This window comes from Mycteria americana, chromosome 2, assembly GCF_035582795.1.
Source record: "Mycteria americana isolate JAX WOST 10 ecotype Jacksonville Zoo and Gardens chromosome 2, USCA_MyAme_1.0, whole genome shotgun sequence".
Classification (NCBI taxonomy): Eukaryota; Metazoa; Chordata; class Aves; order Ciconiiformes; family Ciconiidae; genus Mycteria; species Mycteria americana.
In genome coordinates this window covers 30,570,620-30,583,092 of record NC_134366.1, presented here as the reverse complement: position 1 = coordinate 30,583,092, position 12,473 = coordinate 30,570,620, and positions in this window count along the sequence as shown.

The following is a 12,473-nucleotide window of genomic DNA, read 5'->3' as shown; positions in this document are numbered from 1 at the left end:
AAATCATTTGCGCAAGCTGCAGCTGCAGGTTCTTGATTTTTCTAAGAATCAGTCCTTAATTTCAGCACTCTTTTGAAATGTTTGTCCCTATAATCAGGTTTCTTCCTTGAAAAGAATCTAGAATTATTTGTAATGATGTCTTACATCAAATTTAATTTACCTTTTTCGCTGAGTCTGATAGGCTGCTCCATTTATACCCTCAATTACTACTCAGTTTATTCTAACTCAGTTGATCAGATTGTCCTTTTTGACTTTGCTCCTTCTAACTCTGACCATTTGGACTGCATCTTATGTTCTGTATATCTGCCCTGACCTGAAGTAGTGAGTGGAATCTTCATAGACCTGTATTGTAGGACTTCTCCTCTCCCTGAGGTGTCTTTGTACAAACTTGTCTACCTACAATGAATCTATTTCCACTGTTATGTTGCTGATGTTCCTCTTTGCTCCTGACTTTTTTAGTCCAGTTCTGCCCTTTAGACCATTGGAAATCCCCTGAAAGTATTAAATCAGGGCCATTTCATACAGATTCCCATTTCACCTAGATTTTTGAGCATATGTGTGAACAATGCAATCAATATTGATGTTCAAACCTTCCCTCTACCACTTCAAGAAAGTGAAAATCCCAACAAAATGGAAATATTCCAAGCCTAATGTTCTCTGTGGGCAGTCACCACTAAGACAAATTTTCCTCACATTAGATGCACTCACCAGTGTTTTCCAACTATATTTTTTAACTTGCCAAATGACATGCCAACATGTGTTTCGAGATTCATAGAAGTACAATTTTGTAGTTAATCCCCCTTCTCAGAAAATGATAAATGCTATGTTGGTGGTTCCAAATTCTAACACATATTGTTTATCAGCACCATTGGACCCATTTGTTGTAGTGACTAATGCTAACACCAGTCCAATTACACTAGATCGCTATGGTATTATCATGCCCTTTCATATCGAGAAGTCACAATGAGGAGAAAAAACACTAGCATGATTCTTGAAGACTCCAGTAATGAAGCCCCATAATCAGTTATGATCATGCTAGACTGGGTAAATATTCAAAATAAATTGTGGAATTCTTTCATCTGGGGTTCAGCTTCATGAGTATTGACCATTCCAAGTGGTTTTAGTGGTTCAAGTCCTGACTTTTCCTTGACTAACAGAAAAATAAGTAACACTTCAGGTATCAACACATAACAAACTACAAAGATAGAGTATTTAGGCTATGATTCAATCTGCCAAATTTTAGTTGTTTACATGATAATTTTATAATTGAGAATTTTTCTTAGTGGTGAAAGAAAAGATGAATCATACCATAAACCTACTATAACATATGTACCTCGGTGAGCACATATCAGCGGAGATGCTTTTCTTTCCATTGATTGTCTCATAAGTCTACGTATGTAGCTTAGGAGATGCCTGGCATTATTGAAGTGAATTTTATGTGTAATGCTTAGCAACACGGGACAATTTTTTGAGACTATAATGTACATGCAAAGAGTAGGGATTTCCACATAATGAAAAGTCATGTAAATTAGTGTCGAATATGGACATTTGTGTAGGTCCTTATTTTAACTTCTGCAAAAACCCAGAAATCCGGAAATACCTACCTAGTACATCTATCCATAATAGTCACAAGACTATCTAATGAAAACCATTTCACAAACCCTGACTACTCTTAACACAGAGAAAGGATAAAATATGAGTAATGGCTAACACTGATGTTTTGCTGTTGACACTTTCAAGCATGTGTGATGAACCAGTTACTGCATTCTGATGGATGGTAATAGTAATATTCCCACTTCAACTGAATATCTGGCTCTATTTTTTTCGCTCCGATATAATAAAAACCCGGCAAATTAAGGCATCTACTGGATCAGTAACTCTGTGAGCATCTGGTAAAAACTGAAGCAAGAAAATTCTGAAGATTGAGATCTTTCCATCTCTTGCAGCTTGGCCCTGTTTGTTATTTGCTCAGTGAAATATCTGTACATTCAAGAGATATATTGACTAACATTATATAAAACTTCAGAGAGGAAGAATACTTTTAGAAATGAAAGCAATTTAAACTCTGCTTTAAGGATATTAAGTATTGTGACATTTACAATATAATTGCAAAAACTGTCTTCAAAGTAGGAAGTTTGCTGTGCTTTACTGGTCAGATGCTTTGGTCAATTTTCATTTTATGCTCTCTGTTGATACTTGTATGCACCATTTTTTTTATACCTCAGCTTTACTACTTTCCATATTTACTTGTACATGAAGGATGAACTTTTAAATTTGAACTTCTGCTCCCTAAGAAAAAGTCTGTATTAAACTGTACATTTAACTGTCACCCTTCTGTCTTTCATGTACTGTATATCTCTTTGAATACAAGCTTTACTGGGCAGGTGTTGGACTTTCCTACATGAATGGATAGTAGCTAGCACATGGCAACTTTTTGCAGTGGTAAAAAGTAGCAATAAAAATAAAAATAATAATGTGATGATTACAATAGTGAAAGGACAAATCTTTTATTATAGAATGGTTATGTTGGCATTTATATTTACATGCAATCTTACTATTGCTTTGAAGGCCAAAATCAGCATCAAGTGACAGCTACTCATTAGCTTGACACTAACACAAAATTGTACTGACATAATGCAAGAATAAAAGATATCTTGGGGCATACTGAAGCTGGATGGGAAGAAGAAGGGCAGTGCTAAATTAGCCTGTGTTTCATTGATCATAAATAGCCCTTGGTTGTTAAAACCTGGCAAAATTCAGAGCAAGAATGAAGATTGCATTGCCATTTTCTACATCGGATCTACATTTTCTGCAATTTTCTACATCAGATCGGTATATTCAGAATTATGTGCAGAAGATGTATAGATCCTTTTGAAAGCTAGCTGTATTTTCAAGGACCTAATCAAAATAGAATGGCAATTGAGCATGTATTTAAAAGATAACATACTGCTGAACATCAAAAGAGTTAATGGGCTTTAACTACAGGTTAGATTAATTTAGTATGAATTTGGCTGTCTTAAATTCAGGAGACTTGTCAGTGGAGACAGGAGTCAGTGAAATGACCTAAAAAGTATTAATTACCTTGACGTGGTCCTGTTTTAGTCATCAAGCTTAGGCTGGAATGGGTGGCTGTAAAGGAGATATCTACCTCTGTGCAAACAGGAAAACATGAGATTAATCCACCTAAAAATATTTAAATTTTTTTTTTTCCCAAATAATCTTAGACCTATTTTAGGGTGGTCAGATTTGACCAAACAAATATCACAAATTGTCTTGTCCACAAAGCATCCAGTGATTTCAAAGCAGTTAAATTATGGAAGAAAAAATTTTATGTGGGTTATACTTTCATATTTTCCTACAGTGATTATTGACTGGGCAAAAGGAGGATCATACTGTGAACTCATTAACACTGTTAGGTAAAATAAAAGGCAGTCTTAACTAAGTAGGTTGCAAAATGCTAAGAAGCCAGTAACACTACTTATACTTAATATTATGCCTGAAGCTTTTAAGGTGGATTTGGCAACATTTGTTAATTAAATCTTTCACCCATGAACTGGTGAAGCTGGTGAAATCTAAGGTAAACTTTTAATTGTGCTGAGTAAGAGCAATTAATAGTGGTGTCTCAAGGAAAATTCTAAATCAGTGGTAATCGGAATGACAGGCAGGACTTTGCTCCAACACTTCATTAAACTTCTATTTTTATGGGGATTTCTTCATTTCCACTGGAATGAACAAGTCAGTATGCATGACTTATTCTGCAATGAACTTTGATGAATTTTTCTAAGTACATTAAAATGAGCTGCATCTTCTGTTAATCCAAAGACCCTCCCACCCATACATATAGCAATAAACCCTATGATGCACATGCAAGAAGGCAGGATAATGGGCATGAAGGACAATCATATATGTACGTATATAAATATATATTTTTGCTTGTCAGTAATAACTCTGAACTGCCTACAGCATTCGTAGTGCCTCTTAAAAGTCAGGTATTGTATTGAATTTAAAATTCTCTTATGCTGAGCAGGGAAGGAAAAAAATCAAACACTTTCCGAATTGGGCCCAAATATCCAAGGTTAATTTTCTGAGAAAGCTGCAGCAGCTAGATAAGGCCATCCCCTGCAAATTAGTTTTGCCTGCCTGGATTACAGCTAAATTTATGCAGCTTGCCTTATCCTTTCAGAAGCGCCTCTGAAGTGTCGTAATTAACTGGCACACATAAAGTGAGCAAATTTTCTGCTTGGTGGCAGCCATTCCTCATTTCATCTCAGTTCTAACCCAAATGGAAAGGTAGTTTCTTATTTTTACTGTCAAAAAACCACCCACAACCCACCAATATTTTACAAGAAGTCTTTGAAAACAAACATGAAACAACTTCAGAACAGAGTTAGGGTTTTAAAGAGCACAAATACTGCTGAGGGAGCAAAGTGGTGATTTTGCATAATAGTAAATAAAAAATAGAAGATGGAGATTGTGTATACATATAAATATGTACGTGTGTATATATATAGGTATACACACACACATTTAACTTCCAAAATTTTACAGTTCATTAGAGAATTTCTGTCTCTCTCCTTTCTGTTAAGATCCACATCCAAACTGTAGGCTAGGAAGAAGTAGATGTGATGTATGCATGTTTCTATTCTAACACAATAGTAGATATTTCCCGGTTGTCTCTGAATCATGTATGAATTCCTGTGCCTTTTGTTAAGAAAAGTCAAGAGCATATTTAATATTTTTCATGTAATTTTCCTTTTTGCTAATTAAAATGTTTTACTATTGTAAAAGGAAAATAATATAATAGAAATAAATCCCCATTGTCTATATTTAAAGTAAAACTGGCACACATATGTAAACTTTGTGAAAACAGTGTAGACTGGAGAAAATTTAATCTCAGACTGATGATTTCTTTCCTTTTCTGTACAGATTTTCAGCAATCTTTTTGTTGTTGTTATGGTCATCAAGATTTTCTGCTGTTATAATAATATTTTATACTATCTTGCTCTATTTTTCATATGTTTCCCATTTGTCCCATTATTTATTCATTCATAAAGCCTGTCAAATAATTTGACAACTTTCAATACATTTTTTGTAATAAAATATTAAGTAAGTGCTACATCCCCCCTCAAATTCTTGTGTTATGAAAACCTATGGAAGTCAGGGAGAATGGCTGTTTGCTGAGAATTCTGATGATGAATTGCTGCTGTGCACTAGCCAACAGCGTTTGGATTTTTTCCCCTGTTTTCCCATTTAGCAAAAGTAATTTTTAGGTTTGCTATCAAATCTTCATGTTATCCATTTAGAGTGTTGCAGACAGAGTATTCAGTATATTACAAACCATTGTGCACTAAACTACCTCCATTTCAACTAGTCTAGCTTGGTGGAAAGCTGTATTTTTGCTTCCTGAAAATTGATATTAGAGGTCAGCTGGGAATTTTCTACAATCTATTTTTACTCAGAAGTTTCAGCTATGTCAAATATAAAGCGCTTACTCTGCTCGTAAGTAGATCAACAAGTATGCTGCAGCGTGTTAGTTGTGCAGAGCATACCCCATATAGTAAATCTCCCAACAATTGAGTAATGGCAGCAGGAATCAAAGGGCCAAATTCTGCTTTCAGCTAGACTGCATTAAATCCAGAACAAATCCACTGACTTCAGTGGAATTACTTGGGATTTAAGCTAGTGTAACGGTTAAGCAGAATGTGTCCCTTCCTATTTAAACCATAGTTCTGACAGCTACTTATAGCAGAGATTCCTGGGCAGTGAAATGACTGTCAATGGACTTGCACAAGAAGAGAACATGACACGAGCCTATGGAATTTTTATTTGCTTAATCTTCAAGTGATAAAGATGAATGTTATCACTGTCTTGACCATAGTAAAATATCTTGCCTGTGAGCGCTGCCCTGTGGAGAAGACTGTCACGTAAAAACAGGGGAAGCTAAAGAAATGCTAAAACCATATGCAATTGGAAATCTCTTTAAAAGAGCTGAGTGAAGCTGAAGACAGCTGGGTTTGAGCAGAATCTAAGATTTCATCAGCAAAAGCCTAGTGAATAGGAGCCTAATTATTCATAAGAATTTTACAGGGATTGATTGGTCTTTAACCAGGAAGTCCATCAGAAAACACCAAGAATTAATTTCTGTGTACTTCAGGATTAGAAACAATTGATTAAAGGACAAGTTATAGGAACCTAAGAATAAGGAGATGGAAAATCTGCGGTTTGCCAGTGCTGGCATTTATCCCACACCCTTGATATCCCAGTAAATTGACTGGGTAGGTGTCTTAAAGATCTCTCATTGCTATGAAAAAGTATTTCAAAACTTTTTGAGTCACAGGTAACATATAGCCAAAATCATTGTGCAAAGACAAAAGTTAAAGGAAGATACAGCTTATGGTAGTCGAACAATTGTTTCCCTTCCCACCAGTGCACTTGCAGGAGACATCTGTAGTGGAGAACAGATGATTGAACATTAAAATTTGGACAGCTGTCAGCCGAAAACTGCATTCATTTTTATAGGACACCAGTGAAAACTGTCTATATATTTACTAAAATTATTGGATGGTTTTGGGAAAATGTAGTCTTCCGAGTTTTTTGAGTGTTTCTTTTTTCTGCGTTTGTCTTCATTTTCTCTAACTTTATTTACATTAACTTCCCTTCTTTACATGTTTTATCTCTCGTATCTTTACTGTTGCCACTTTCTGCCAATATTTTTTTTTAATTTTCCAAGTGTGCATTTTTCTTCTTTATTTTTTTGTAATTTTCATGTTTCTGTTTATATTTTGCAATTACCAGCATCACTATTGTCACTGCCATGAGGTTTCTTTTCATCGCACATAAATATATACGGTAGACTGAAATCAGTATCTTCTCTTAACGTGTTCACTCATAGACAGATTTATTGGAAAGGGAATATTTCTTTGTACTGTTTCATTTCAGGAAAATGATGAGTGGGAATGGTTGGACAATTTACGTTGCTGATAATCCATTACAGCAAAACATCTTTTCTGCTAATGCATGTGTGCTTTAACAAAAAGCACAGAGAGGGGTACAATCAGAACATTGGTGATTACAGCCAGATTCTTGCTAAAATAAATAGGAAGGTCTTAGAATGTATAGAAGAGAGTGTGCAACCTATGCTTTCATAGCCCCTTTCATTTTCCACTGCCCCTAGTTATAGATACCATAAAGACAAACCTGAAAACCCTTCCAAAATAATACCAAGGTAGTGTTGCATAATCTGTGGGTTTTATGGAAATTTGTGGGCTCAGTTCATGGTTCAATATCCCATGTCTCTAACAGCATTACTTCTGTTTAAAGAAATTAACTGATGCTTTGTGAATGACCATTATTTATTCATAGTGATAATTGTTCTTTTAAGTCGCTGTAGCATTTAAACGTTCTTCCATATTCTTTTGTAAAACCATGGGACTAATTTATAGCAATACGATTATTTGTTTCTTACAGCTTCATTTTTTAAATATAAACACTGCTTTTCGAATTGGCATGTTTCCTTTCTCAGATTTGTGTGGACTATATGTAAAACTTGGTAAACATTACATGAAAGGGCTCTTGCATTTCTTTTCATATTGGTACCAAAATCCATAGGATGATCTCTTAGAAATGTATATTTTATATAATATGGTTATATATGTATATAAAAGTAATCAGATTTAATGTAGGCATCTTTAAAAATACCAAAGTGAAGAAATTGTCATGATTTGTCAACGTTTTTCATGGATTTTTTTTTTTTACAAATCTCAACCATCTAGTTGCTTATATTGAATTTAAACTAAACCTTAAATGAGGAATTGATACATGTATAAAACTAATGAATAAAAATCCTGTTTACCAATTAGTTAAATCCAATTAAAGCTTAAGCTGATAATTGTATAAACCTCTGGTATGAAAAAGAAAAAATGTTCTCAGAGCTGTTGTCTACAGTATGTGTTGGAAGATATTTTTATTGGGAACTTGTTACTGTACTGAAACATTGAGTAAAATGCTAATTTAACTGTGGAAAATCAGTGATATTGAAGTCAGGACTAGCAGTTGCCTATTGTCGATACTGTGTTTTCCAACAAAAGAACATCCACAAATCTAAGGGGAGAGCTGGTGTTCAAAAGTGAGCATGGGTACATCTGTTACTCATTAACAGGTCTTACTATGAAAAATGTGTTATTTTCAGAAGCTGCAATTCTATGTTAGTTATCCAGAAGATATCTCTCCTGAAAGGCAGATCAGATCTGGATAATTGGATGTGTTATAATACAGTGCAAAATCCATATTTCCTCAGTTGTGATTTGACCCTTTCTCACTTCCAGAATTTCCTGTGACAAAAGTTCTCTTCTCTTTTCACAAGGCACAGAGCCCAGGCAGGTAGTAGGCTTTTCACAGAGCAAAGTTCATAAGTGGTAGTTTACAGATACAGGATATAAACTCTGAGTTGCTGAATTTTGGACTGGTTTTGAAGGCTTTTCTGAATTATACAAAATTAACTCACAAAGGCATATCATAGTTCTGTTGCTCCACAATATCTTTCACTCAGCAATAAATAGTCTCTATGCTTGAATTTCACCAGCATATTAGATATTTTTTAAAGTTTTTTTTTAAATCCCAGTAATAGAATTACTACAATGGCATTAACATAAAACAGAGAAGCAACGTAGTAAGTGCAATTATTTCCTATCTGCTGCATCCTCTGTTAATTGAGGGGTGATTGAGACTAAAATGAAATGCATTTTGTTACATCTGCACCATAATCACAGTGCTTCTCCTTTAATTTAAATACTGAATGAAATAACTGCCTGAGAAATGTTACTCAGAATTATTTCTATTCCTATATAACAGAGTTCACACAGTCATGGCTTCATTAGTGAAGCAGAATGATGTCACTTTATTGAATGCATAATATTAATACTGATAAAAAGAAAAGCTGGGTGAATGAATATAGGACCTTATGCCACTGTTGACATTAGTTCTTTTTCCTTTGTGATTGCTTTCATTTTCATGACCTAAACTCCTGTGGGCTGAGCTACAGAGCCATGAATCAGATATTGTAGGAAAACTTTTTGACCAATTTGATGGAAAGCAAAGGACAACAGAGGACTGCTGGTGCATTTTGCAGGTATGAAGATGACAGTTCTTCTGAATTCATGGTAGTTCTTCAGAATTCATGGTAGGAAAAGAAGATTCCTTGGACCTGCAATGGCTTTTCCTTTCCTTATTTCCCCCCACCATGGAGTGAAGGATTTGCTTTACCCTGCTAATTTACTAGTCAACCCAGCTAATCCGAAGCAGGAATTGCTGGATGTTGCTAACTTGCCATAGCTACATTTGGTGTATAGTGAGTCAAAAAAAGCAGTCCTTTTTCTCCACTGAAGGGGAAGGGAGGCTCACTGTGGATAAGCTGTGGTGTTGATCAGGTAGCAAGTCTGCAGAGGGGCCAGGGATGTCAATAGTGGAGCAATTCTTCTTTTTGTTCCCATTCTTGTAGGGACTATAGCTTTCTTTCTTACCTTGCTCCTACCTCCTTTGTCTTTTCACCACATGCGGGCTTTTTGCATGTTAGATTTACGCACTTTGTTATCTGCTAAAGCCAGTCCTATTTAGTTCTCAGTGCTGCATTGCTTTAGTAACCTGTGCTTCACCATTTTGCATTTGTGCTCACAACCCCCAGGCATTGTCCTGTTCTTTTGCTTTCATGGCCTCTGCTACGATCTTGCTCTTTATTTTGGGGGTCTCTGCTACTAAGGGAAACTGATGATGGCATGGCTGCCTACCAAAAGATTACTGGTCTTGAGGAAATTCTATACTCTGACTCATGCTTAGGATTATCCACCGAAGGCCTAATTTTATTATTATTTAGGCACTACAATTTGGACCAAAATGTCACTATTAAAAAAATGGACAGTTGTCAAACAGTGGTTATCTCTTTTGCTAGTTATAAGCCCATGCCCTAATCTATTAGATGATCAGATATCATGTACATGTGTGTTGTTTTGGGGAGTATTTTTGTTGTTTTTTTAAAGAAAGGAAGTTAAAACAGTATACTAGGACTTGAGAGATTTGTGTTTGGCTCCCAGGTCCTGGGCAAGTTGTTTAAAGTTCAGATATGCCTCAGTTGCCTGTTTATATATACCCTGTATTGTCACATATATTTTTAGTGTTACATTCCAAGCTTTTTGATACAGTCAGTTGTGCACTATGATAATACAACAAGGCACCTAGATATTATAAGATAACAGTAACAATAAATATTCACCAATTCAATAAAAAACTCTTTGACTTACGTATAGACTAAGAATCTTTTTTTTTTGCTAATATCTACAAAGTACCAAAGTAGGTCTTCCTCCAAAACAAATATTTTATTTCAACAAACTAAGTCTCAGATACTTTTCTTAAATACTCATAAGAGACCAATATTTAGGTATATGTTCCTCAAACATTATGACAGAAAAGATTATCAGAGAAAGAAAGTGGAAATAAATAGTTCCATTACTTTTAAGTGTTTCTTTTCTTAAGTGAGAATAATACAAGTAAATGACATGAAAAAAAAAGAAAAAAAACAGGACCAATGGCACTTCCTTTTCATATCAGCAAAAGACATATATGCTTGGTATGCTATTGAAATGAAGATATATTAAGCAAAATGCTATTGCCATAGATATCAATGGCAAAACACTCATTTCTCTCCTGGAGTCAAGCTTTTGCCCATCATTTGTGAATACTGAATGAAAACAGTAGGGACAGGGAAACGTTCACTGGAGTTTTCTTTGGAGTTCTGTTTTTGAAAGTAAGGTGAGTGGTTTGACAATTCAGAGAAGCCTTAGCAATATTCTGTTGTATACAATTCACTCTGATAAATAACTTGAGCTTGCAATGTTAATATAGATAGTTTTGATTATGTCATGTTATTTCAAGATTAGCTATCAAAACATTTGATTGTATGACAGAAATATTTAATAAACCAAAAGGCTTAAGAATGTTCCATTTGAATATTACATATGAATGTATGTTATCAGTGGACAGTAAATAAAAATCTTGGGTAACTGCTGTGCAGAGAAACTCTTTATTCCATTCTACCTGCTTTTCCAAGAAGACAACTTGTGTTGTGTCAGTGCATTCATAAGTATAAAAACTTAAGCCATTCTAAAGTTATTCCAAATCTTTAGCCTCAAAGGAGGGAGGGCAGAGAAGGCTTAGTTCTTAGATAGAAAGACTGCTGTTATCTAGCTGCAGGAAAGCATCCCCAAACAAAACAGTATTCCAAGGGAACAGAGGACCTATTGCTGCATAACAGCTCCTAAAATTGCCCGTGCAATGGTCAGGAGTTTAGAACAGCTCCCTGCTATTCCCTCCCTCCTTGAGAAAGAACTTGGAAGAGCCTAAAATACCTGACAGGCCAAGAGTCCATCTTTTAAATTTCATCCTGAAGATCATGGGTAAGAGCCTTCTTTCATATCTCTAGGTATTTGTAAGAAGATACTTATATGTGAGCTAGTAGCTAAACTACTGTTATGGTTAGCCAAGAGAATAGGCACTTGTAAAACACAATTCATTTGACTCCTGTTCTAGATGCCCACAAGAGTACCATATTAACTACACTGAGAACTGACTATTTATCTATAGAGACTATAAAGTAAATCAGATGCAGACTTCTATACGGTAAAAGTCTAAAGTTCAGTGAGATGAATCCTACTAAAGATTAAGTACCTAAATCCTACTAGAGATAGTCTTTAAGTTTCATACTTGTTATTCCATTATCATAGGGCCAACCCTATTGCTTCATAAACATTACACTGCTACTGGATCATTTCTGGCTATCTAAATCCACTGGAACTTCCAACGTTTATAAGAGTCATTACAAATGCACACCAACAGCCAAATTTCTGAATTTTTTATACACACACATTTCTCCAACAAACAGAAAATCAGTAGGAGATCACTATGGGGCCACAGAATAGTTATTTTTGATCTGGTGGATTTTTTCTCTAAGCGTGTAATTGAAGAACAAAAATCTGTGGTAACTCACTTTCTGCAGATTAATAATTGTGCAGTTCAAAATTAAGGTCCTTGATGGCACAACGAATACACATATTTCCTTTATAACAAATATTTGGGCAGAGGCAAGATTAAGCAGTAAACTTAATTAAACAAACTGAGATTATCCACTTTTCTTTTACTGTAGAGAAGACAAATAACCTTCCAAGCCAAAGACCTGGACCTTTAACTATCAAGTGAAAAAGGAGCTTGCCTTTTATAATTAAGCTACAGTGTCACAATCCATTGAGGGCAAAGACACATTTGTACACTTACTATAAAGCCAAACAGTAATTAGAGGTGTGGAAACCATAAAAAAAGGGGGGAAGTGCTTTCACGATAATTAGAAATATTTATTTTCCACTCTCCTTTCTCAATAACTCAATCTACTCAATCTATAGTTAAATAAAAGCATTGCACATTTGGAGGGA